The 25,999-nt window shown below is 39.4% G+C and overlaps 1 protein-coding gene across 2 annotated transcripts in view; it reads right to left on the reverse strand.

Annotated features, from left to right (window-relative positions):
* The window catches only part of RNF150 (ring finger protein 150), a 317,481-nt gene that overhangs the window by 21,500 nt on the left and 269,982 nt on the right, over positions 1-25,999 (reverse strand). The gene's annotated exons all lie outside the window — the stretch shown is intronic.

A 25,999-nucleotide genomic window follows, 5' to 3' on the forward strand; every position in this document is an offset into this window, starting at 1 on the left:
ATATTTCCTAAGGGGTCCTGTGTGGTGCAAATGGTTAAGCGCTTGACTACTAGCTGAAAGGTTGGTGGTTCAAACCCAGCCAAAGGTGCCTCAGGAGACAGGCCTAGTGATCGCCTTCGTGAACGTCACAGCCCTGAAAACCCTATGGAGCAGTTCTACTCGGCACACAGTGGGTTACCATGAGTTGGAATCAACTTGACAGGAACTAACAACAACAAACAACACGTTTATATCTAAGTAGGGAAATATATATTTAAGTAGGGAAAGATACTCCACGTAGAAAAGTAATTGACCAGTTCATAGAAGAAAAGACTGGTAAATATGCATCAAATTAAAAAGATGTTAAAAATAATGGAAAATAAAATAAAAATGAATATGACAGATGGGATATTTACAAAAATTTCACAAATAATTGTATTTTTAACATATAAAGAGCTTTAAAATCGATAAGGAAAAACAACCAGTCTGATAGAAAAATGGGCAAAGATTATCATTATACAATTAACAATACAAATACGGGGAAAATAAGGTACTTATTTTTGTCTCTGAAATCTTCACTATCTAAAAAAGATAATACAGTTGAGAATACACTGATTTATTCTTATAAGAATAATTTGATATATTGCATGTAGAACTGTGAAATTTTCACCTGGTAATTTCGTTTGTAGAATGTATTATAGAGAAGTAATCAGAGATGCAAAAATATTCATTTTGGCATTATTTACAGTAGCCAGAACATTGCAAGTAAGTCAAAGACCAACAACAGAGGAATGGCTCAATAAATTACGTTGCTTCTAAAGGACAACCTTCTTGTTATAGATATTAAAGTGGCATTTCCAAAGAATTTGAAGTTACATGAAAAAATGCTCACTGTTAAGTAAAATCATAAGTGTTCAAAGCTTTATATGCAGTGAGGTCTATAGAGAAATTAAACTAAAAGTAAGGACACCAAAATGCTACCAAGGATTTTCTTTAGTTCGTGCTATTTGTATTCATTTTCCTTTTTTTGAAAAATTTCAATTTTATTCCCAAATATTCTGCAATGAACATATATAATTCATTCATTCAAGGCAAGTTTATTGAGTGCCTATTAGTGCTCCGGATTGTGCTAGATGCTAGATATATAGGTGAGAGCCAGAAAGAATTTCTGTCCTCAAGGAACTTACTATCTGGCGGGGCAGGTAGACCATTAACTAGGCAGTTACAACACAATGGGATAAGCACTATAATGGCAGATATACTATGATAGGAGTAGGTAAGTGGGCTAAGTAAACATCTGCTGAGTCAGAGATGGCTTCCCATAGGGCATGATATCTAAGCTGAGTCCTCAAAGAGAATTTGTATTTTATGGAGATGAATACGAAAAAAGACTATTGTAAGCAAAGCAATAATATGTACAGATGCTGGAGGCGTTAGGGAGCCTTGGGCAGGTAGACAACAGAGTGAGTTTCAATATGACTGGGATGGACAGTCAAGGTAGGGACTATAGGCAGAGGTGGGGAAGTGAGCTGCATAAAAACAGCTTTAAAATCAAAAGGTCTTGTACACTTTAATATCCTGCAGAGGTAACATACAATTAAAAGACCAGCAACATGTCTAAGTACTAAAGAATGACAGTAGTTATAACATCTTTAGGAAACCTTGGTTAAGAGCTACAGCTGCTAACCAAAAGGTCAGCGGTTCGAATCTACCAGGCGCTCCTTGGAAACTCTATGGGGCAGTTCTACTCTGTCCTATAGGGTCGCTATGAGTCGGAATCGACTCGATGGCAATGGGTTTGTATAATTTCTTTGCTCTGATAGTTACTTCTGTAATGTTTTTTCATGTTGAGGCACAGTTAATGAAAAATATATGAGTTTCATGAAGAGCGGTGAATGCTTAAGATTTTTTAAAGGAGATAAATTAAGAGAACTAAAAGGGTTACAACCTTAGAATCAGTTTTAGAGAAATGGCATATTTCAGAGGGAGAAACCCAGCCTAAAGACTGAGCTGTAATACATTTCCTAGATCCATAAGTGCATAAAGTTCATAGGAATGGACACAGACCAATGGCTAGAATAAAACGCTGGGAGTCAGCTGTGCCCTGGAGAGCTCAAGGCAAGGGTAAACTCAGATCGATAAAAATAAGAGAGATTTGCACAAAATATTTTAATTTTTATGTCATAAAACTCCAGGAATATCTAAGTACCATATTTTTGTGCAAATAATGCACGACTTCTACCTTTGCTTGCCAACCATGTCCTTCCCCAAAGAGGTATTTTCATAAGTGTGGCTATATCGACTTTTTTTTTTTTTTTTACATGTTGCTGTAAAAAAATTAGCATAGAGTGCTTAGGAAAATACCTCATGGGAGGAGGGCCTGGTTGGCAAACAAACATAGAAGGTGCGTGTTATTTGCAGAAAAACGCAGTGATATTTGAAAACGGCATTCAACGAACATTCAGTAAAGCTATCCATTTAGAAAAAAGTGAAATTGGATCCCTGCCTCACACTTCACAACAAAATATATTCTATCTAGGCTGGCTAAAGATGTATACACACACACACATATATATGTATATATGTAACCTACCCACTGCTGCTGAGTCTATTCTGACTCATAGTGACCCTGTAGGACAGAACAGAACTGCCCCCAAATGTTTCCAAGGCTATAAATCTTTACAAAAACAGACTTCTACATCTTTCTCCCACGGAGTGGCTGGTGCGTTCAAACTGCCAATCTTTTGGTTCGCAGCTGAGTGCTTTAACCACTGCACCACCAGGGCTCTCTCTCTCTGTATACGTATATATGTAAGATATAGATGATATATGTAAGATACGTATAAGATATATATATCCCAAACCAAAACCAAGCCTGTTGCCATCCAGTCAATTCTGACTTATAGGAACCCTGGCGGAGTAGTGGTTAAGAGCTACAGCTGCTAACCAAAAGGTCGGCAGTCCAAATTCACCAGGGGCTTCCTGGAAACCCTATGGGGCAGTTCTTCTCTGTCCTATTGGGTCGCTGTGAGTCACTATAAGATATATGATATAGATATTAAATACTGGTATATTGAATATACGTATTTTACACATATTTATATATAAAATTCACTCGGTGCATATTTGTGTCGCTTTTATAATGAGAACAAAGTATAATACTTAAAATTATATTTATGAGAACTACGAATCTATCTTACTTTAGGAGACTGAGTTCTAATATCAGTTATTACTAACTACATGTTTTCCTTTGTATAGTTGCTTTTCTCCTCTAGGGCTAAAGTCTAATGGTCTATAAAATGATATCGATGAGCATGAAGATGGTACAGGACCAGGCAAAGTTTCCTTCTGTTGTATATAAGGCCCCCATGAATTGAAGCCTGCTCGATGGCAAGTAACAACAATTAGTTTTTATAGTTTATACAAGTAGGTGTCCCTACCAATTTAGCAAGTACCTCATTTGTGGTGAGTTCTTAAATAGTTGTTTAACAGAATTACCACTGAGAAACAAAGTTGTAAGCCTTTTTTTCCCCTCAACTCTTCATTTCTTTTTTTAAAAAAAATTGTTCTTGATCAAAAAGAAAGCCTGCTTATTGTATATTCAGTACAAGCATTCTGGAAGGCTAGAATTCATTGTATGGAAATGTAATCAACACTGAAATACCCTTATTCTTGAAGACAAAAAAAATGAGGGCTATATTCCATAGGGAGTTTAATCTCCATTTCTTTTTTTTTTTTTTTTTTTTTGCAGTGGCCCATCAACCAATTCAGCTCATAAGAAGCCAACATTTTCAGTTCACAATTAAACTGGAAGTCAACCAAAGAGCTGATCATGGAGTGATTTTTATGGATCTAGTGAGAAAAAAAAGGAAGCACAGATAGGGAGCTGACTTAATTCTAGTTATAGAGACAGAGTGTACTACTTCTCACTTTCACTCCTGGCTTTTCAGATTCATGGATTCATTCTCACTTTGGTGTTTTCTAAATGGGAATGTGTTAATTGAAAGAAAAAGGGGCCACGATGGGCTGCTGAATTCATGATGCTATTTTGGAAATTAAGACTGCCCTGCACAGCTCAAGCAAGGGTGAATTCAAATCCATAAAAACCAGAGACAGCCACACAAAATAGTTCAATTTCTATGATGTAACATCATACCTACCTCAATATCTATTCATTTTCCATTTAAAAAAGTTCTTAAGACATATAAAATTGGTCTTTAGTATGTCCTATAATTTTAATTGAATTTGGTTTATTCCATAATTTTTAAAAATAGGCTTTTATCCTTTCATCAAGGCAGACATTTACCTTAAGGCCACGATAATACAAATGAAAACACTGTCATTGAAACATTTAGAAGGTTCTCTGTAGGAGGTACTAGCTCAGGATTGTAAAGTAGCCATTAACAATACAGTTTTTTATTGGGTTTTGCCTCCTTTCCTGCAAAAACTAATGTAAAATCAAATTGACCCTTACCAAATTCTCACAATTCTTCGATGATGTATGACTATCATTCCCACTTCACAGATGAAAAACACTTAGTTCATTTGACACAGCAGTAGGATACCTACTTGATACACTGCCTTCTCTTAGTTTTCATTCATTGAAAAAGACATTGAAGGATCTTAAACAGGAAGTGATATGATTCAATTAGTATTTTAAAAGCTCACTCTTGCTGTTACGTGAAGAATGGATTGGCGGGGAATAAAAGATAGAAGAAATCCAGTTGGGAAGCTATTGCAATGAAACAGATAAAACATGACTTTGGCTTGCTGTGGCGATAGGGATGATGATAAGGGGACATAACTGAAGAAATATTTTAGAAGAAAAATCTACAGGAGTTAGAGTTACATATTGAATAAGGGCAACAAGAGAGGCACAACAGCAAAAAACCAAACATAACAAAATCAGAGAGTAATTTTCATGTTTCTTGAACAATACAGGTACCATCGACTGATATGGGACACTGGAAGATGAAGAGGTGTTGGGGATAGATCAGGAATCCAGGTTTGCATATATTATGTCCGAGATGAAAATCTTGGTGGGAGCTGAGGAAAAGCTGCCCATTTAGCCTGAGGACACACTTTCTAGATGACCACAATCAATAGTCTGCTTCCTCATTCATGTTACCTGCCTGGCCTGTGCAGACATTTGAGTTTGACATTTCACATTTAAGGGGAGGAAAGAATAACTGTAGGAGGGTAGGCCTCAAAAGAGCCTGAAAAGTGGCCAGGGTGGTAAGAGGAAAATGAGAATATTGTCCTCATTGATTCCTTTCCTTCTTCTTCTTCTTTCTTTTTTTTTTTTAAATACACTACATTGCTTTTTTACCTCCTTTGTAGGCACGAACTCACAATTGAAAATCCATACCCAAGGTAATGACATACTGTATTACTGAATTGGTTGGGTGGATTTAAAGACTGGTCCCGAGTCATTTAATTCTCAGTTTTGGCAAAATCTCTTTATCACAGTGTTAAAAAATATCTGATTATATGGTGGGCAGAAAATACTCTATTATAAATGGAGCTTGATAACCTATTAAGTATTATTTTAACATATTTCCTCATTTAGCTCTAAGTAAAATCCATCAGCAGGCTAGCCACAGTTAACCAAAAAATTCTTAGTGGTGCACTTTAAAAGAATTTATTTATTAATTCCAGTTAGTCAATAAATTACTAATATATTTGGTTTATCTCTTTCCTCTTTAACGCATGAAACGTTACCTAAAGGTTCACAGATGTCCTTCTGCAAAATAGACAATGCAGTTGTAGTTGCTCTGGGTTTCATATAATTGTCTATACTAAAATTCCTACCAACCCTGAGAATCTAAGATCCTGAGATCTACTCAGTCTCTTTTGGGGCATATCTGACCTGTCTTGGCTCAGGCTTCTTCCACTGTCAGTGTTCAGAATCCTTCCACACTCCTTCACAAATAAGTGACTACCAAATTGAAAGTGAAGTTCTTCTCTGGCCATCTAGGGCCCAGCTTTTATATTTTAATAGCTAATAGCAATATTAATGTTTATTGAGTCCTTAGTACAGTCAGCCCTCCATATCCACAGGTTCTGCGTTCATGGATTCAACCAACAGCGGATTGAAAGTATTCGGGGAGTGGGGGGAGAAGGTTCCAAAAAGCAAAACCTGAATTCTGCTTGCTGAGCACTACACAGAATCCATGCGAATGAAATGATGTGTCGGCAGCCCCTGCTGTAGCCTTCCGCCATTTCACAGATCCTCAGTCGCTCTCCAGTACACGTTGTTTGAACATTGTTCCCCTTGTGTCTTGTCATTATTACCTGAACAGTATAACATAACAACTATTTACATAGCATTTACATTGAATTAATTATTATAAGTAATCTAGAGATGATCTAAAGTATACAGGAGGATGTGCATAAGTTATATGTAAATACTATGTCATTTTATCTAAGGGACTTGAGCATCCACAGATTTTAGTATCTGAGGAGGTCCTGGAACCAATTCCCCAGCAGATATCGAGGGATGACTGTACATGCCATGGATTATGTAAGTGCTTTAAATAGATTCTCTCATTTAATATTCACAATTAACCTATGACAAGAGAAGTATTATTATTTCTATTTTCAGGTGATAAAACTAAGGCTTGGAAAGGTAAAAAACTCCCCCAGGTTACATGGCAGTTAGTGTTGCAATCAGAATTCAAACCCAGATCTGTCTGACTCTGAAGTCCACGAGCTTGACTGGAATCTATACTTCAGAGATGAGATACTTAACCTGAGGATCAGTGGACTTGGAAGAGGGATTCGGGTACCAAAGATTACATGCTAATTTTTATGGCTATATATATATATATATATATATATATGTATGTATTTTCTGGCTACAGGGTAGCTTTCAACAGATTCTTAAAGAACCCACAGAAGGGTAAGAACTGTTCATTTAAGACATTTTGCATCATGGGTTGATGAACCTTGAACTGAGTGATAACACATTATCATAAGCAACAGAGTGAGTCAGCTTTTATCTTTTTTTTAATTTTATTATGGTAAAAACAAAATATATATATATATGAATTTCAATTTTAACCATTTTAAGTGTTTAATTCAATGGCATGAATCACACTCACAATGCTGTGCAAACATCACCAGCACCTATTTCTAAAACTTTTTCATTGCCTCAAACACAAACTCAGTGACCCTTAAAAAGTAACTTCCCATCTCCCTTTCCCCAGCCACTGGTAACCACTGATAAGCTTTTGTCTCCATGAATTTTTCCTGTTCTAGAGAATTCATACATGTAGAATCATAAACTATTTGTCCTTTTGTGTTTGATTTATTTCACTCAGCATACTGTTTTCAAGGTTCATCCATGTTGTAGCTTGCATCAGAACTTCATTTCTCTTCAAGACTGAATAATATTTTATTGTGTGTATATATCACATTTTAGAATTTATACAGCTAGACACAATTTAAAAGTATATATTGTAGACGGTCAATGAAAAGAGGGGAACACACTCAATGAGATGGATTGACAGTGGCTGCAACAGTGGGCTCAAACATAGCAATGATTGTGGTGATGGTGCAGGACTGGGCAGTGTTTCATTCTGTTGTACACAGGGTCTCTAGGAGACAGCCAACTTGACAGCACCCAGCAACAACAATAACATACCACATTTTGCTTATCCATTCATCAGTTGATGGAAGCTTGAGTTGCTTCCACCTTTTGACTATTGTGAATAATGCTTTGAACGTTGGTGTATAAATATCTGTTTGAGTCCCTGCTTTAAAGTATCTTGGGTACATATCTAGAAGTGGAATTTCTGGGTCATAAGTCCCTGGAGAAGTACATCATGCTTGGTAAAGTAAAAGGTCAGCAGAAATGTGGAAGACCCTCAACGAGATGGATTGACACAGGACCAGGCAGTGTTTCGTTTTGTTGTACATAGGGTTGCTATGAGTCAGAACTGACTTCATGGCACCTAACAACAACGTCGTAGTTCTTTGTTTAACTTTTTGAGGAACCACCAAACTGTTTTCTACAGTGGCTGCACCATTTTACATTTCTACCACCAATACATGAGTGTTTCAATTTTTCCACATCCTTACCAAAACTTGTTATTCTCTGTTTTGAGAAAAAATTAGGTAGTAGTAAATATAACCCCAAGTGTCCTGATTCTCCAGGATGTATTATGTTCACGTGCTGAGAGCTGCTTCTCATCACATAAAAGCTTATTTTCCTCCATGGACTTGAAAAATAAGGTTTCAAAGAAAAATGGCATCTTTCTCTGCACTGTTACTGATGCTCAAAATAGGACAGCATTTACAATCAACCCTGTATTGTACAAGAGCAGCATAGGGGAGATGCTTTGAACCAGACTGGCTGACTTATAACGGTGCTGTCTTTTCATATCATCTCCGAACGTCAAGCTTATTCAGGCTGGGACACTTCCCATACATTCTCTGTCATAATCTTAGTGGGAAAGTTAATTAGACTCTAGAGTGTTCTTACTCTGAAGTGAAATGCAGAATGTATGCAGAGTATTTTCAATATGGAAATGTGTTCTTTTGCATCTTTTGGCTTCATAAGAACTTCTGAGGAGATAAACTTCCAGTCTGGTTTCAATTCTCCCTTTTATAAGTGATCTCTGCTTATGAGTGGCAGACTCTGGGCTTCTTTCCCCACAGGCGGTGCCATAGATTAATAATAATGGCTAGAATGTACTGACTCCTTGCTAGGTAACAGGCATTGTGCTAAGCAGCCACATATGTTATGTACGCTATTTTCACAACTATACTATGAGTTAGGTGTCTTAGTTTCCTAGTGATGCCATAACAGAAATACCCTAAGTGGGTGGCTTTCAAGAACAGAAATTAATTTTCTCACAGTTCTGGAGGTTAAAAGTTCAAATCAGGGTCTCAGTCATGTGGATTCCTTCCTTGTAGGTAGTCCTGGGAATTCCTTGGTCCCTTGGCTTATAGCTGATCCTCATGCGGTACCTGTCTTCTCCTGTGTGTGTATATCTCTATGTCTAATCTGCTCTTTTTATCGCTCAGAAGTGTTTAGATTTAGAACCCAACTTACTGAGTTTTTGGAAACCCTGGTGGCATAGTGGTTAAGTGCTACGGCTGCTAACTAAAGGCTGGCAGTCCAAATCCACCAGGCACTCCTTGGAAACTCTATGGTGCAGTTCTACCCTGTCCTACAGGGTCGCTATGAGTCGGAATCGACTCGATGGCAATGGTTATGGGTTTTTACTGAGTTTTGACCTAATTAACCTAACAACGAAGATGCTATTTCCAAACAGGATTACATTCACAGATATAGGGATTAGGATTCTAACACATATTTTGGGGGAACACAATTTAATCTATAACAGTAGGTATTTGATTACCCCCACGATCACTTCACATTTTACAGCTGAGACTGACAAAGTCAACTTGCCTAGAGTCAAGCAAATAAAAAATGGCAGAAATGGGATTCCAACCCATGCCAGTGCTACAGCCAACTGTAGTTCTCTGGAATGGCAAAGCTGCTAGATTTCTACTTGGCTGTTAAGTTCCTCTCACAGACAATACTTAGCCACCTTTAGAAACCAAGCATTCTAGGCTTATAATATAAATTCATCCCACTGGCTCAATGACTCCTAGAATTGTTCAAATATAACTGACACTTTGCCTTTGAATTCTTGCCCCATGATTATAAATACACACACGATGGTGTCAAATCAGAAAAGCTCTTTCTCGCTTTTTGAATGGGGAGGTGTAAAGCATTGCTTTTATCTAGACTTGGTGAAGGAGAATCCCTGCATGCTGGCTTTTATATTAAATTAGACCACATAGTTAGAGGTTCACTTTGCTTTTATCTCTTCGTCATTGGTTTTCTTTCTCTGTGACACTTAACCCAGCAGGAGAAAGATTTTTTCCAATTGCTCAAACCCCTTACTGAATTCTTTGGCAGTCCTTTCATTGAGTCATTCCTTCCTAAGTGCAAACAGAAGGGCTGATGTGATTTTTGCATTAGTTTTACATTCATTTTTGCAGGGAAAGAGGCAAAATCCAGTGAATATTTATGTTGTCAATAGCTATTTTACAATCCCCAGTTAGTACTTCCTACAGAGAATCTTAAGCATTAAGCACACTATCTGGTCCATAGAAAACAAACACAAAACCCAACCCACTGCCATCAAGTCGATTCCGATGCATAGAGACCATAAAGGAAAGAGCTGAACCGTCCCACAGGGTTTCCAAGGCTGTAAATCTTTTACGGAAGCAGACTGCCACATCTTTCTCCTGCAGAGCAGCTGGTGGTTTCAAACCTCTGACCTTTTGGTTAGCAGCTGAGAGCTTAACCACTGCACTACCAGGGCTCCTTTTGGTACACAGAAGGCCCTCAAAAATGCAAATATGGATGGAATAAAAAAGGGAAAGTTGACGGACAGATTTAGGGAGACAGGCAGAGATCAGGTAGATCTATCTCTTTCTGCAACCATATAGAATTGTCTATGAACTTCATTTATTCATTCATCGGTGTATGCAATCACACATTTATTCAATGGGTATTTAATGAACACCAATCAGGCACACACGCAGCACTGCTGATGAGCACTGCGGAGAAAACAAAGATCAACTAAACACAGGTTCTGTCTTTAAATTGCATTTGACCTATAAGAGTGGTTAGATTTGTATCCAAATAAATTGAATGCTAAAAGAGAGGTATAAATTAAATGCTAAGGGAACAAAGGGGTGGGGGAAATTTCACCTCCAAGAGGATTCAGGAAGTCGTTGTTAGCTGTTGTTCAGTTGGCCCACGACTCATGGTGACATCACGCAGATTAAAACGAAAAGCAGCCCAGTCCTACATCATCCCCATGATCTGTTGGGTGATTGGACAGTTACGATCCATAGGGTTTTCACTGGCTGATTTTGGGGAGTAGACTGCCAAGCCCTTCTTCCTAGTTTATTTTAGTGTGGAAACTCTACTGAAACCTGTTCAGCATCATAGCAACACACAAGCCTCAACTGACAGACAGGTGGTGGCCGCTCATGAGGAGCCATCAGAATACATTTCCGAGTGTGTGGATGGTTTGATTTGCTTAGTATATGAGGAATAGCAAGCTAGGTGCCAGACGTAGCCCACAGGTACTCCGCTCTCTTCCTGCCAGAAGTCTGAGAACTGCATTTCCCGGACTCCCTTGCCAACCAGCTTTCTCTCAGGGAGATCGGAAGGCAGGAGGAAAGCGGGAAGCCATGAGACTTCTGGTTCAGGCAGGTCATTGCGGGTTGCGGAAGTGTTGGCAGTGGCTTCCACGTAATCAGGGGAGAAGCATCCTGGGTTCCTATTCAGCGGCGTGTTGGGGTTTCGAGTGGTGGATGTGCACGCTGGAGCTCTGGGTAACACCCCTTTGCTCCTCCAGTCTTCCCAAAGCTTTTCTTTTTTTACAGAAAATACTGTTATGGCCGAGCTCTTAACCACTGTGCCACCAGGGCCCTATATATATATATTAAACAACGCTTGCTGATTCAACATTTGTTTTACATGTACAGTTTAGTGTCCCCAAGGTTTTTTTTTTTAAAAATCAACTTTACTGAAGTATAATTTACCTACAATAAATTGCAACCACTTAAAGTGTATGACTTGATGAGCTTCGAGGGATGTGCTGGATGTATGTTCTCGTGAAACCACCACTACTATTTGGATTGTTTTTCTGGAAATGCTGAATATTTCAATTTTCCCCCAGAGATTTTTTCATGCCTCTTTACAATCAATTTCTCGCTCTGCCTCTGTCTCCAGGTAACTCTCAATGCGCTTTTTTTGTAACTCTTTACCAGGATTTCTCAAACTCAAGACTATTGACATTTTGGGCTGGATAATTCTTCATTGTAGGGGAATGTTCTGTGCATTTTAGGCTGTCTTGCAGCATCTATGACTCTATACACTGAATAACAGTAACACCTCACCCCCAGTTACACCAAACAAAAATGTCTCCAGAAATGCAATCATATAGTACTCTTTGTGCCTGGCTTCTTTCGCTCAATATATTTATTTTGAGATTTATCCATGACATTACATGTATTAGTAGTTTATTCCTTTTTACTGCTGAGTAGTATTCCATTGTATGGATTTATCACACTGCTTACCCATTCACAAGCTGATGGACATTTGAAATATTTCTAGTTTTTGACTATTGTAAATAAAGCTGCTATGAATATTTGTGTACAGTCTTTTTGAGGCCATATGCTCTTATTTCTCTTGGGTAAATATCTAGAAGTGCATTGTTAGGTCATATGGTAGTTGTATGTGTAACTTCGTAAGAAATCACCAAATTGTCTTCCAGTGTGGTTGTTCATTCCCACCAGCAGTGTATGAGGGTTCCAGTTCCTTTACATCTTAGACAACATATGGTACTGTCAGTCTTTTTAACTTCCATCAGTTCAGTAGGCATGGAGTGATATCTCCTTGTGGTGTTAACGTTTATTTCCTTGACGACTAATAATGTTGAGTTCCTTCTCATGTCCTTTTTTAGCCATAGACCTATCATCTTCATTGTAAGGTGTTCATTCAAATTCTTTGCTCTTTTTTTCTCTGTAAATGTATTAACTTTTATTTTTCTATTTATGCTCCTCCTTTTTCCAGAATAGGTGTGCATGCTTGCATGTGTGTGTGTGTGTGTATGTGAAGAGTGGAGTGGGTAGTAGGAAAAAAGGGATAGGTAAATAAAGCAGAACTCAGCATCCTAGAATGTTTCCCATAATTAGAGATGGCAAGCCACCAATATGTTTGGATCAGTTTTTAATTGGGTTGTTTGTCTTTTTGTTGAGATGTGAGAGTTCTTTACATATTCTGAATATAAGCTCTTCATCAGGTAAGTGTATTGTAAATGTTCTCTCCCAGTCTGTGGCTTGCCTTTTTGTTTTCCTAAAGGTGTCCCTCAAAAGGCAAAAGCCTTGTATTTTGATAAATGTCCAATGTCTCAATTTTTTTGTTTCATGCTTCTTGCATCCTGTCTAAATTTTTTTTTTTTATCCCAAAGTTGCAAACATTTTCTTCTAGAAGTTTCATAGTTTTAGCTTTCACACTGAGATCTCTGATCCTTTTGAAGTTAATTGTTACGTATGGTGCAAGGTACGGATTGATGTTCATTCTCCTTCCCAAGACGTTCACAGTCATTTTCTTGTATTATTCACCTGTTTGGAAGTACATGGAGTGATTTCCATTTTCCTGACAGGTCTCACTGGATCCACACTCTGGGATTTGAAAGATAGGCTGGAGTCAGTCTGTAGACGGATATCAATGCCAGGCTAAAATGTTGGGACTTTAGGAAGCACTTGTTTGCTTAGATAAGTTGCTGAAAAACAAACCATCTCAGTTTCCTTATTAGAAAAATAGTGATAATAATACTGTTATTTGTAGGCTGTAATGAGATTTGTTAACAATATGTATGCAGAGTGCTGTAGAGAATGCTATGACGGACAATATGTAACTACTTTTGTATTTAATATATTTACCTAGAACCTACTTTACTCATTTCCCACTAAGCCCCCTGGCTTTCTTCTTTGCCCAGTAATGTGTGAGTGGATGAGGGATGCCCTTCCTTCCTCTGGTCACTGTCCTACTGTGTCTGGATGTTCTATTCCTTCAGTGTCACTGAATGTAAGTCACTGCATTGGCATTTCATAAAGAGTGATTTGCCCTGAGACAGCCCTATCCCTATTGCTTTACAAGTGTCACCCTGTTACAAGATAGTCCAACACGAGAGCCAGAAGAAATTAGAGTACAGGGCTCTGATGGAAACACCAAGTCTAGTTTAAAGGTCAAGATGCAGAACATAGCAAAGCAGGGAATCCTTTACTTTGCTCAAGGAGGGGCTGGGAAGGGAGGGCAGAAGTAGGAACACACACTCTTATACGTGCATTTTTTTAAAAAGAAGCATTTTAAATGTAAAATTTGCTGAAATCTAGTCTTCAGAAAGCACATAAACAAAGTAGAAGGTACACAAACAGCTACGTGGTAAATGGGAGCCTACACACTGACATAAGCATATCTGACTCTCTATAAAGCAAGCATCGTTTTATATCAACTCATTCTACTTGTCAACCTATTTAAGGTTTTTAATACAGGTGTCATTTCTGACCATCAGTGCTTCCCCAGGAACTACGGAAATAGAAGCCTGTTTTAAAAAATTCAAGCCTGACAAGTCATTTGTCTAGAAGAACCCCTGCTTGTCTTCACTCCTTCCAATAAATACTGCATAATTCACCTTCGGCTGTTTTGTGAACAGGTCACAACCTGGTGTGTCGGGGGACAGGGAAGAGTGGAGGGTTTGAGGTGGTGCCATAACTGAGCCTTCAGTGATGGACTGACTACTTTTAAGACTACTTTTAGCTAATGAAAAGAGGTCTGGTGTTTTGACCCAAAGCATGGTTTATATCCCAACAATAAATTACCGAAACTCAACTGGATGGATGTGTTTACATATCTTCCTGAAAAACCTAATCGATTCTATCTAAAGCACATAATTGCAAGGCTAGGGGTTCAGTCATACATGCTATAAAACCATAACCAAACCCACTTCTCTGGCACACAGACTTAATTCCAGTTCTTTGGTATAGATTAAAAAAATAATAATATTTGTTCTTATAATGGTAATTCTTTGCTGTAAGTTTAGGGTAAGAATAAAGGAGATGCAAATGAGGTAAGGTGTTTAACAAAATAAGGGGACACAAAAGGGCAAAGAGGAATAAGCAGGGCCATTAAGCTGAGCCAGGCATTTATCCTCCATGTGCCCCCAGGGGACAGGAACCACTGCTCTTGTTGTCTCTTGTGTTTCCTCCTCTTTGTTTCATAACAGACTGATAAACCCGGAAGAGTCTTAGGGCCTACTTAATCAATCACTTGGTTAATCAAAAAAGATAATGGGTATAAAGCATTTAGTCTACTTTCTGGTTCACAGAAACCCTTAATAAAAGATAGCATAGACAGATGAATAGATAGATATCACCATTATAATACATATAATGGTGATATACCACCAGCCTGTCACTCTGTTGTACTGTTGTGGCTTGCATGTTGCTGTGATGCTGGAAGCCATGCCACCAGTATTTCATGTACCAGTGGAGTCACCCATGGTGACTAGGTTTCAGTGGAGTGTCCAGACTAAAAGAGACTAGGGAGAAAGGCCAGGTGATCTACTTCCAAAAATTAGTCAAGGAAACCCCCATGGATTACAACAAAATACTGTCTGGTATTGTGGTGGAAGATGAGCCTGCTAGGTTGGAAGACACTCCACAGTGGCTACAACAATGGACTCAAGCATACCAACGGATGTGAACATGGCGCAGGACTGGGTAATGTTTCATTCTGTTGTACATGGGGTTGCCATGAATCAAGTTGACTCGATAGCAACTAACAACAATGATAATGGCGATGATGATAAAGGTGGAGCTGCTGTTTAAGCCGTTTGTTCATGGTTAGATGAATCCATCACACCCACTTTACAGATGAGGATGAAGACAAAGAACCCCAAACCACATGCTGGTCGAATGCTATAACGCTTATGTCAGTACAGAAGTTAGGTCTCTAACTCTTTAAATAGCTTTCTCCAGCTGTTTATTTCCCCTGTCAGAGCACATTCTCAGACTTTTTTTTTTTTTTTAAAGTAATACTCCTTTTTGATAAAAATAAAAATGTTATTCTTCCCATGAAGGTTTTGATACATCCTCTTCTCCACTTGAGGATCACTGCTGATTTTGTTGAACTCAAAGATGATTTACACTTGGTTGTTTTCCAGATATAAAATCAAATCATTATGGGATATTTTTCCAGATACATCATCCCCTACCTCTCCCCCCGCCCCCGACCCCCAGTAATTGTTTCAAAAGATCGAAACTCCTAAATATTTCATTTGGATTTGGTACCTCTTAAAAGATCTAATGCTACTCTGAAGCAGACTTTTCGTTGTTGCTGAGAAATTAAAAAATGCTACAGGCACGCAAGGAACAATTAGTCAGCTGGGTAACCACGTGCCCATCCTCAAGCACTGATGCTGAACTGACATCCAGGCCTCTGCTTTTGGCCGCCTCCTGACAGGCCCCTGGTGACTCGCCAACTCTTAACCAGCCTTATATTTATTTATTTATTTATTAACTTTTATTGAGCTTCAAGTGAATGTTTACAAATCAAGTCAGTCTGTCACATATAAGTTTATACACACCTTACTCCATACTCCCACTTGCTCTCCCCCTAATGAGTCAGCCCTTCCAGTCTCTCCTTTCGTGACAATTTTGCCAGCTTCCAACTCTCTCTATCCTCCCATCCCCCCTCCAGACAGGAGATGCCAACACAGTCTCAAGTGTCCACCTGATACAGGTAGCTCACTGTTCATCAGCATCTCTCTCCTACCCACTGTCCAATCCCTTCCATGTCTGATGAGTTGTCTTTGGGAATGGTCCCTGTCCGGGGCCAACAGAAGGTTTGGGGACCATGACCGCCGGGATTCCTCTAGTCTCAGTCAGACTATTAAGTATGGTCTTTTTGTGAGAATTTGGGGTCTGCATCCCACTGATCTCCTGCTCCCTCAGGGGTTCTCTGTTGTGCTCCCTGTCAGGGCAGTCATCGGTTGTGGCCGGGCACCAACTAATTCTTCTGGTCCCAGGATGATGTAGGTCTCTGGTTCATGTGGCCCTTTCTGTCTCTTGGGCTCTTAGTTATCATGTGACCTTGGTGTTCTTCATTCTCCTTTGATCCAGGTGGGTTGAGACCAATTGATGCATCTTAGTTGGCCGCTTGTTAGCATTTAAGACCCCAGACGCCACATTTCAAAGTGGGATGCAGAATGTTTTCATAATAGAATTATTTTGCCAATTGACTTAGAAGTCCCCTTAAACCATGGTCCCCAAACCCCTGCCCTTGCTCCGCTGACCTTTGAAGCATTCAGTTTATCCCGGAAACTTCTTTGCTTTTGGTCCAGTCTAGTTGAGCTGACCTTCCATGTATTGAGTATTGTCCTTCCCTTCACCTAAAGCAATTCTTATCTACTAACTAATCAGTAAAAAACCCTCTCCCACCCTCCCTCCCTCCCTCCCCCCCTCGTAACCACAAAAGTATGTATTCTTCTCAGTTTATACTATTTCTCAAGATCTTATAATAGTGGTCTTATACAATACTTGTCCTTTTGCCTCTGACTAATTTCGCTCAGCATAATGCCTTCCAGGTTCCTCCATGTTATAAAATGTTTCATAGATTCGTCTCTGTTCTTTATCGATGCGTAGTATTCCACTGTGTGAATATACCACAATTTATTTAACCATTCATCCGTTGATGGACACCTTGGTTGCTTCTTATTTTTATTTTATTTTTAATAGCCATAAAAACAAAAACCCACTACTGTTGAGTCAATTCCGACTCGTAGCGACCCTATAGGACAGAGTAGAACTGCCCATAGGGTTTCCAAGGAGCGCCTGGTGGATTTGAACTGCTAACCTTTTGGTTAGCAGCCAAACTCTTAACCACTACACCACCAGGGTTTCCTTGAAAGTCATATCTTGACATTATATTTAAGGCTTCCTTTTGTTCTGTCTTCTTCACATGAGACCGGGAACTGCCTGTATCCCCACACACTTCCCAGCACAGAGAAGAGGAGTGGGTTTAGACCAGGCCCTCAATAAACATTTATTAGATGAATTATGTTACATGTTAAGTTTCTTCTTTTAGTTACATATACATATATATACACACACAAACACACATACACACACACATACATATATAAATATGTATCTCTCAAAACCCACACTGGTTGCTGTCAAATCAAAACCCACTCATAGTGACCCTACAAAAACCAACACACTGCTGTCGAGTTGATTTCAACTCGTAGCAACCCTACAGGACAGAGTAGAACTGTCCCCATAGGGTTTCCAAAGAGTTGCTGGTGGATTTGAACTGCTGAACGTTTGGTTAGCAGCCATAGCTCTTAACCATGGCTCAATAGTGACCCTATAGGACAGAGTAAAACTGCCCCATAGGGTTTCCAAAGATTGACTGGTGGATTTGAACTGCCAACCTTTTGGCCAAGCTCTTAACCACTGCACCACCAGGGCTCATATATATATATGTGTGTGAGTATATATATGCACATACATATATATACATACACGTGTATGTGTGTACATATATATGTATATACCATACACACAAAAAACCAAAACTGTTGCCATTGAGTTGATTCCAACTCATAGTGACCCTATAAGACAGAGTAGAACTGCCCCATAGGGTTTGCAAAGAGCGGCTGGTAGATTCAAACTGCTGACCTTTTGGCCGAGCTTTTAACCACTGTGCCACCAGGGTATATATGTATATGTATATGTATGTATATGTATATGTATATGTATATGTATATGTATATGTATATGTATATGTATATGTATATGTATATGTATATGTACATGTGTGTGTATATATATATACACAGATACATACACACACATATGTGTATACATGTACATATATATGTATATACCAATAAAAAAAAAAAAAACCTCATTGCCATTGAGGTGATTCTGACTCATAGAGACCCTATAAGACAGAGTAGAACTGCCCTGCAGGGTTTCCAAGGAATGGCTGGTGGATCCAAACTGCTGATGTCTTAACCACTGTACCATCAGGGCTCCACATATGCATAAAAGAAAAAACCAAATCAAACTCGTTGCCGTCGAGTTGATTCTGACTCATAGCGACCCTAAAGGACAGAGTAGAACTGCCCCGTAGAGTTTCCAAGGAGTGCCTAGTGGAAACTGCCGACTTTTTGGTTAGCAGCTGTACCTCTTAACTACTACGCCATATATGTATCACACCCACAAAAATATATACATATATATATGTTGTTGAACTTATGTATATTATGAAGTTCTCTTTGTACTTCATTTCTATTTTCCTATTCCAACAAAAAAACCATCATTACGATATAATATGAATCCTTATAGTACGTTTTTATGCAAACATATGTATACATGAGCATGTGTGTGTGTGTGTGTGTGTGTGTGTGCACCCACGCAGGTAAATAAATAAATCCATAAGTAAGTTGTTACATCGTTTTGTGTAAGTATAAAAATTATTACGTAAATGACAACCTGCTGTACGTTATTCTGCCACTTACTTTTTTCCTCTTAATCTTGTTTTTTAGATTTAATCATGATTATATATTTCACGCCTTTCGATTGCTGTTAGCTACCTAGTAAGGAGCTCTGGTGGTGTAATGATTACGTACTCAACTGTTAACCAAAAGGCTGGCAGTTTGAACCCAGCCAGTGGCTCTGTGGGAGAACGACCTGGCAATTTGCTCTCGTAAAGATTACAGCCTAGAAAACCCTATGCGGCAGTTTTACTCTGCCACATGGGGTCACTATGAGTTATAATTGACTCAAAGGCACCTAACAACAACAACAACCTTCTAAGAATGTGCTATTTTATTTGTCTTTTTCCCTACTGATAGACATTTGGGCTATTTATATATTTTTACTATTATAACATTTTTTCTCCTATATGTATTTTACTAGCTTCTCCATAAATGTTAGTGTCCTTCTCCTCTCCTTGTTTTCAGAGTTAAGAATACAAAATCACTTGCTTTTCCTGGGAAGGGCATTTCGAGGAGTTTAGTGGTACTCCCAGATGCAACCATTTGTTTTGGTTTTCCAGAAAATAAACATCAGGTTAACAAAGGAAATGAAGAGATGGACGGTACCATTTTTAATCACTGGTCCCCACAAAGGTTAGCTATAATAATAGCTGGCCACCTGTGTGCATCTATTACTGTATTCCATGTTTAACGTGGAGGGTAATGAGGGTAGGAGGTGAGTGTAGGTAATACCACTGAAGAAAAGGTAGATTTGGCCCAGAATTGTTCTAACACACTTTTTCACAACTACAACGATTATAATTCCATCACCACCATCATCCGTTGTATTTGCTGTAGATTATAATGGCCTTTCACATGGTTGCTTCCTGTTTTACAGTGGGGCAATCTGACTCTCAGTAAGCGATATATCACTCTTTCCAGGTCTCCCAAAGAGACATTTAGTGGCAAAACTAGGCTTTGAACCCAACTCACCAGTCCTTGGGCTGGTGGTTTTTTTGTGGCGTTCTCTGAAATCCTAGGGTTCTGCAGAAGTGCCCTAGGGACCGTGATGGGGGGAATCACAGACACTGAGCCAGAGGGGTCGATGATGGGGATGATGATGAAGGTGACATTAGTAGCTGGAGCAAGAACTGCTGAAACCTATCCTTCCGTCTTCTCTGAAGTATTTAGCAATATACAGAGGCACGTGACTAATTAATAGTGTAGTGACTCTTAGCTGAGACCATTTGTTAAACTCCCTCATTTCCTTCACTAATCTGATCTTCATTTCCTTTGCTAACCTGATCTTTATGTCCTGGAAAGCCAAAATGAAACAAAAAAGCATCTGTTAGCTAAAATTAATTATACCAAATGCCTCTCAAGGTGAAGCAACAACAACAACAAGGTAAGGGGAAGGACCTGCACTTAACTAGACTCTGCTGGGCACTTTCGCTTGTTACCTGAAATAAACAAAGACCCTACCCTTATCTTCACTATATTTGGATTGTGCATAAACACTGGGTTTGTAAAAAGGATTTTGCTGGTAAAAACCCAAATTAAAGGAGCCCCAAACCAAAACCTGTCACCATCGAGTCCATTCTGTCTCAAAGGACCTCATGTGTTACAGAGCAGAGGCGAGCCCCATAGGGTTTCGTTGGCTGTAATCTTTATGAATGCAGATCACCAGGCCCTTCTTTTGTGGTGCCACTGGGAGGGTTCAAACTGACAACTTTTAGGCTAGCAGTCAAGTGAAAACTACTATTGTGTTTGTACCACCCAGGAGCCAACTGAAAGGAAAGGTTTGGCCATTCAGACCTTCTACACAGTGGCAGTTTGCATCCCGCTATCTCTATCCCCGGCATGTTGTTGTTAAGTGCCATCCAGTCGATTCCAACTCATAGCGACCCCATAGCATAGCTTCCAGCATCACGGCAACACACAAGCCACCACAGTATGACAAACTGACAGAGTGTGTGGGGGTTCTGTTTTAGTCTGGAAGCTCAGCTGAAACCTATCCACCATGGGCGACCCTGCTGGTATTTGAAATACAGGTGGCCTAGCAAGTGGGGTCCCCATAGTGGACAGGTTTCAGATGAGCTTCCAGACTAAGACAGACTAGGAAGAAGGACCTCATGGTCCACTTCGAAAAAACTGGCCAGTGCAAACCTTAAGAATGGCAGCAGAACATTGTTTGATACAGTGCCAGAAGATGAGCCCCTCAGGCTGGACACACTCAAAAAACGGCAGGGGAAGAGCTGCCTCCTCAAAGTAGAGTTAACCTTAATGATGTGAATGGAGTCAAGCTTTCAGGACCTTCATTGCTGATGTGGCACGACTCAAAATGAGAAGCAGCAGCTGCAAAATCCATTAATAATAGAAACATGGAACGTACAAAGAATGAATCTAGGAAAACTGGAAATTGTCAAAAATTAAATGGAATGCATAAACATCAATACCCTAGGCATTAGTGAGCTAAAATGGACTGGTAATGGCCATTTTGAATTGAACAATCTTACGGTATACTACGCCAGGAATGACAAATTGAAGAGGAATGATGTTGTATTCATTGTCAAAAAGAACATTTCAAGATCTATCCTGAAGTACAATGCTGTCAGTGATGGGATGATATCCATATGCCTACAAGGAAGTCCAGTTAATATGACTACTATTCAAACACATTCACCAACCACTAAAGCCAAAGATGAAGAAATTGGAGATTTTTACCAACTACTGTAGTCTGAAACTGATCAAACATGCAATCAGTACGCGTTGGTAATTACTGATAATCGAAATGGGAAAGTTGCAAACAAAGAAGAAGGAACAGTAGTTGGAAAATATGGCCTTGGTGATAGAAATTACACTGAAGATCTCATGATACAATTTTGCGACACCAATGATTTCTTCATTGCAAATACCTTTCTTGAACAACAGAAATGGGGACTATACATGTGAACCTTGCTGGATGGAATACACAGAAATCAAATCGACCACATCTGTGGAAAGACACAACAGAAAAGTTCAATATTATCAGTCAGAGCAAGGCTGGAGGCCAACTGCAGAACAGGCCATCAATTGCTCATATGCAAGTTCAAGTTGAAGCTGAAGAAAATTAAAGTCCACGAGAACCAAAGTACAACCTTGAGTATATTCCACCTGAATTTAAAGACCATCTCAAGAATGGATTTGATGCACTGAACACTAATGACTGAAGACCAGACAAGTTGTGGCATGACATCAAGGACATCATACATGAAAAAGGGAAAAGTCATTAAGAAAAAGTAAAGAAAGAAAAGACCAAAATACGTGTCAGAAGAAACTCTGAAACTTGCTCTTGACTGTATAGTAGCTACAGTGAAATGAAGAAATGACGAAGTAAAAGTACTGAACAGAAGATTTCAAAGGGCGGGTCGAGAAGACAAAGTAAAGTATTATAATTACATGTTCAAAGAATTGGAGGTAGAAAACTAAAAGGGAAGAACATGCTTGACATTTCTCAAGCTGAAAGAACTGAAGAAAAAATTCAAGCCTTGAGTTGCAATTTTGAAGGATTCCACTAAATGAAGCAGGAAGCATCAGAAGAAGATAGAAAGAACACAGAGAGTCACTGTACCAAAAAGAATTGGCTGAAGTTCAACTATTTCAGGAGACAGCATATGATCAAGAACCAGTGGTACTGAAGGAAGAAGTCCAAGCTGCTGCACTGAAGGGAATGGTGAAAAACAAGACTCCAGAAATTGATGAGATATTTCAACAAATGGATGCAGTACTGAAAGTGCTCATTTGTCTCTGACAAGAAATTTGGAAGACAACTACCTGGCTAGCTGACTGACTCAGATCCATATTTGTGCCCATTCCAAAGAAAGGTGATCCAACAGAATGTGGAAATTATTGAACAATATCATTAATATCACACACAAGAAAAATTTTGCTGAAGATCATTCAAAAGTGATTGTAGCAGTACATCGACAGGGAACTGCCAGAAATTCAAGCTGGATTCAGAAGAGGACATGGAACCATGGATATCATTGCTGATGTCAGATTGATCTTGGCTGAAAGCAGAGAATATCAGAAAGATGTTTACCTGTGTTTTATTGGCTATGCAAAGATATTTGACTGTGTGGATCATTACAAATTATGAATAACATTGCAAAGAATGAGAATTCCGGAACACTTAATTGTGCTCATGTAGAACCTGTACACAGGCCACGAGGCAGCTGTTCGAACAGAACAGGGGATACTGCATGGTTTAAAATCAGGAAAGGTGTGTATCCTTTCACCATACTTATTCAATCTATATGCTGAGCAAATAATCTGAGAAGCTGGGGTATATGAAGAAGAACAGGGCATCAAGATTGGAGGAAGACTCATTAACAACCTGCATTATGCAGATGGCACAACCTTGCTTGCTGAAAGTGAAGAGGACTTGAAGCACTTACTGATGAAGATCAAGGACTTCAGTGTGGATTACACCTCAACATAAAGAAAACAAAAATCCTCACAACTGGACCAATAAACAGCATGGTAAATGGAGACAAGACTGAAGTTGTCAAGGATTTCATTTTACTTGGATCCACAGTGAACACCCATGGAAGCAGTAGTCAAGAAATCAGTGCATTGCATTGGGCAAATATGCTGTGAAAGACCTCTTTAAGTGTTCAAAAGCAAAGATGTCACTTTAAAGACTAAGGTGCGCCTGACACAAGCCATGGTGTTTTCAACCACCTCATAAGCATGTGAAAGCTGGACTATGAATAAGCAAGACTGAAGAAGAATTGATGCCTTTGAATTATGGTGTTGCTGAAGAATGTTGAATATATTATGAACTGCCAGAAGAACCAAGGAATCTGTCCTGGACAAAGGACGGCTGGAATGCTCCTTAGAAGCAAGGATGGTGAGATTTTGTCTCACATACTTCGGACATGTTATCAGGAGGGACCAGTCCCTAGAGAAGGACATCATGCTTGGTAAAGTAGAGCGTCAGTGAAAAAGAGGAAGACCCTCAAGGAGATGGGTTGACACAGTGGCTGCAACAATGAGCTCAAGCATAACAAGGATTGTGAGGGTGCCTCAGGACAGGGCAGTGTTTCATTCTGTTGTACATAGGGTCACTACGAGTCAGAACCTACCTGATGACACCCAACAACATCAACATCTCTATCCCTGGGTTAACAAATGGATAACATACTCAGCTGCTAACTGATAGGTTGGAGGTTCAAATCCACCCAGAGGAACCTCAGATGAAATGTCTGGTCATCTACTTCTGGAAAATCAGTCATTGAAAACCCTACGGAGCACAGTTCTACTCTGATACATATCAGATCTCCTTGAGTCGGAGTTGACTTGATGGCAATTGGCTCATCGACTGGTTTGTCTCTATCTCTAGTAAATGGGTCATGAGTTTTGGGTGGGGTTGTCCCCATAGCCCCCCAAGTTCCTTTTTAGTGGAGAGGGGTGCAGCCAGAGCCAAACCAAAAAACCAAACCCGTTGCTGTCAAGTTGATTCTGACTTATAGTGACCCTGTGGCATGAGGTCTGAGGGGGTGCCATCACAATCCCCCTTCTGCTGAAGAGCATTTGTAATTCACAATATTCTGGGCACCTGATTAACAGCACTGCTTTACTTCATTATTTAAATATTCCCCCCATGGATTTTTTTCTAATTAGAGCAGAGTATAAACTCTCAGATAGCAGGAACTTATTTTTACATAGAAGGTCCCAAATCTTCATCCCCAATGCTATATAAATAAAAGAAATGCAATGGTTATCACTTGAATGTACTAATGAATAGGAAGACTGGAAAATTTTTAAAGGCTAGGAATATGGGGGAAGGGAATTCCTACACTTTTGATTTCAATCCCACTTAGAATACACCACACTAAGTCATCAAGGCAAGTTCATAGAAGAGGTTAAGAAAAACAAAATGCAGACCGCAGTAAGCAAATGACGTGTTTCATTTGTTTATATGGGCCAGGAATCTTATTCTTGCCCCTCCCTCCCCCCTCCACTCTCGTAGGTATCCTCTAAGACTGTTTTCGGGTTTCTTGTTTCTCTTGGATGGTTTCAGAATCATGCCCAGCACTTCCCTGAAAAGATGGCCAGCCGCCTGAGTGGAATTCTGTCCCTCTCGCTGGCACTGGCAGGGGTGGGGCTGAGCCAGCTGTTCCTCTAGAGTGACTTGTTAAGCTTAAAAATGAAGAGGTGAAGAGAACGGAAAGGTACCATTTATACCTGGACTCTCATGACAGGTGAAAGCTTTTATGGTAAACACAGAATTAGGAAAATGACTTTAAAACCCGCAATCTCTAGTACTAAGGATACAAAATCTAAGACAGGCATTTCATCCTGATATTCTTGAATATGTGTTCAAAGGGCTAAATCCGCTGAACAATACCATAGGGAGTTCCTGGAATTTAACGTGGAGGTTTAAAGTCCTAGTGTATCTTCCACCAGGCCAAGAGTAGTCTTATCTCTCTCTCTTTTAAACTGATGAAACTATACAAATCCCTTATGTAGACAGAGCCTTTAGTAGATCTGGCAAAAGAGGTCTATTTTTGAAAAATAGCATTTGGCAAAATAACTTCTACCTTGTACACGTCTGTTTTATATCTGTACTTAGAGAAGGGGCCATTTTATCTTCACAAAATCAATATAAATACTGAGCCCTGGTGGGGAAAGTGGTTCAGCTTTTGGCTGCTAACCAAAAGGTTGGCAGTTCGAGTCCACCAACCACTCCTTGGAAACTCTATGGGGCAGTTCTACCCTGTCCTATAGGGTTGCTATGAGTCAGAATCGACTCATGGCATTGGGTTTTTTTTTTTTTTTTTTTTAAATATATATACTAAATCATGAAGTCCTGGTGGCGTGGGGGTCGTTAAGCACTTGGCTGCTAACCGAAAGGTCAGCAAGTGGTTTGAGCCCACCAGCAGATCCTCAGG

Source organism: Loxodonta africana, chromosome 13 (genome assembly GCF_030014295.1).
Source record: "Loxodonta africana isolate mLoxAfr1 chromosome 13, mLoxAfr1.hap2, whole genome shotgun sequence".
In the NCBI taxonomy this organism is placed as follows: Eukaryota; Metazoa; Chordata; class Mammalia; order Proboscidea; family Elephantidae; genus Loxodonta; species Loxodonta africana.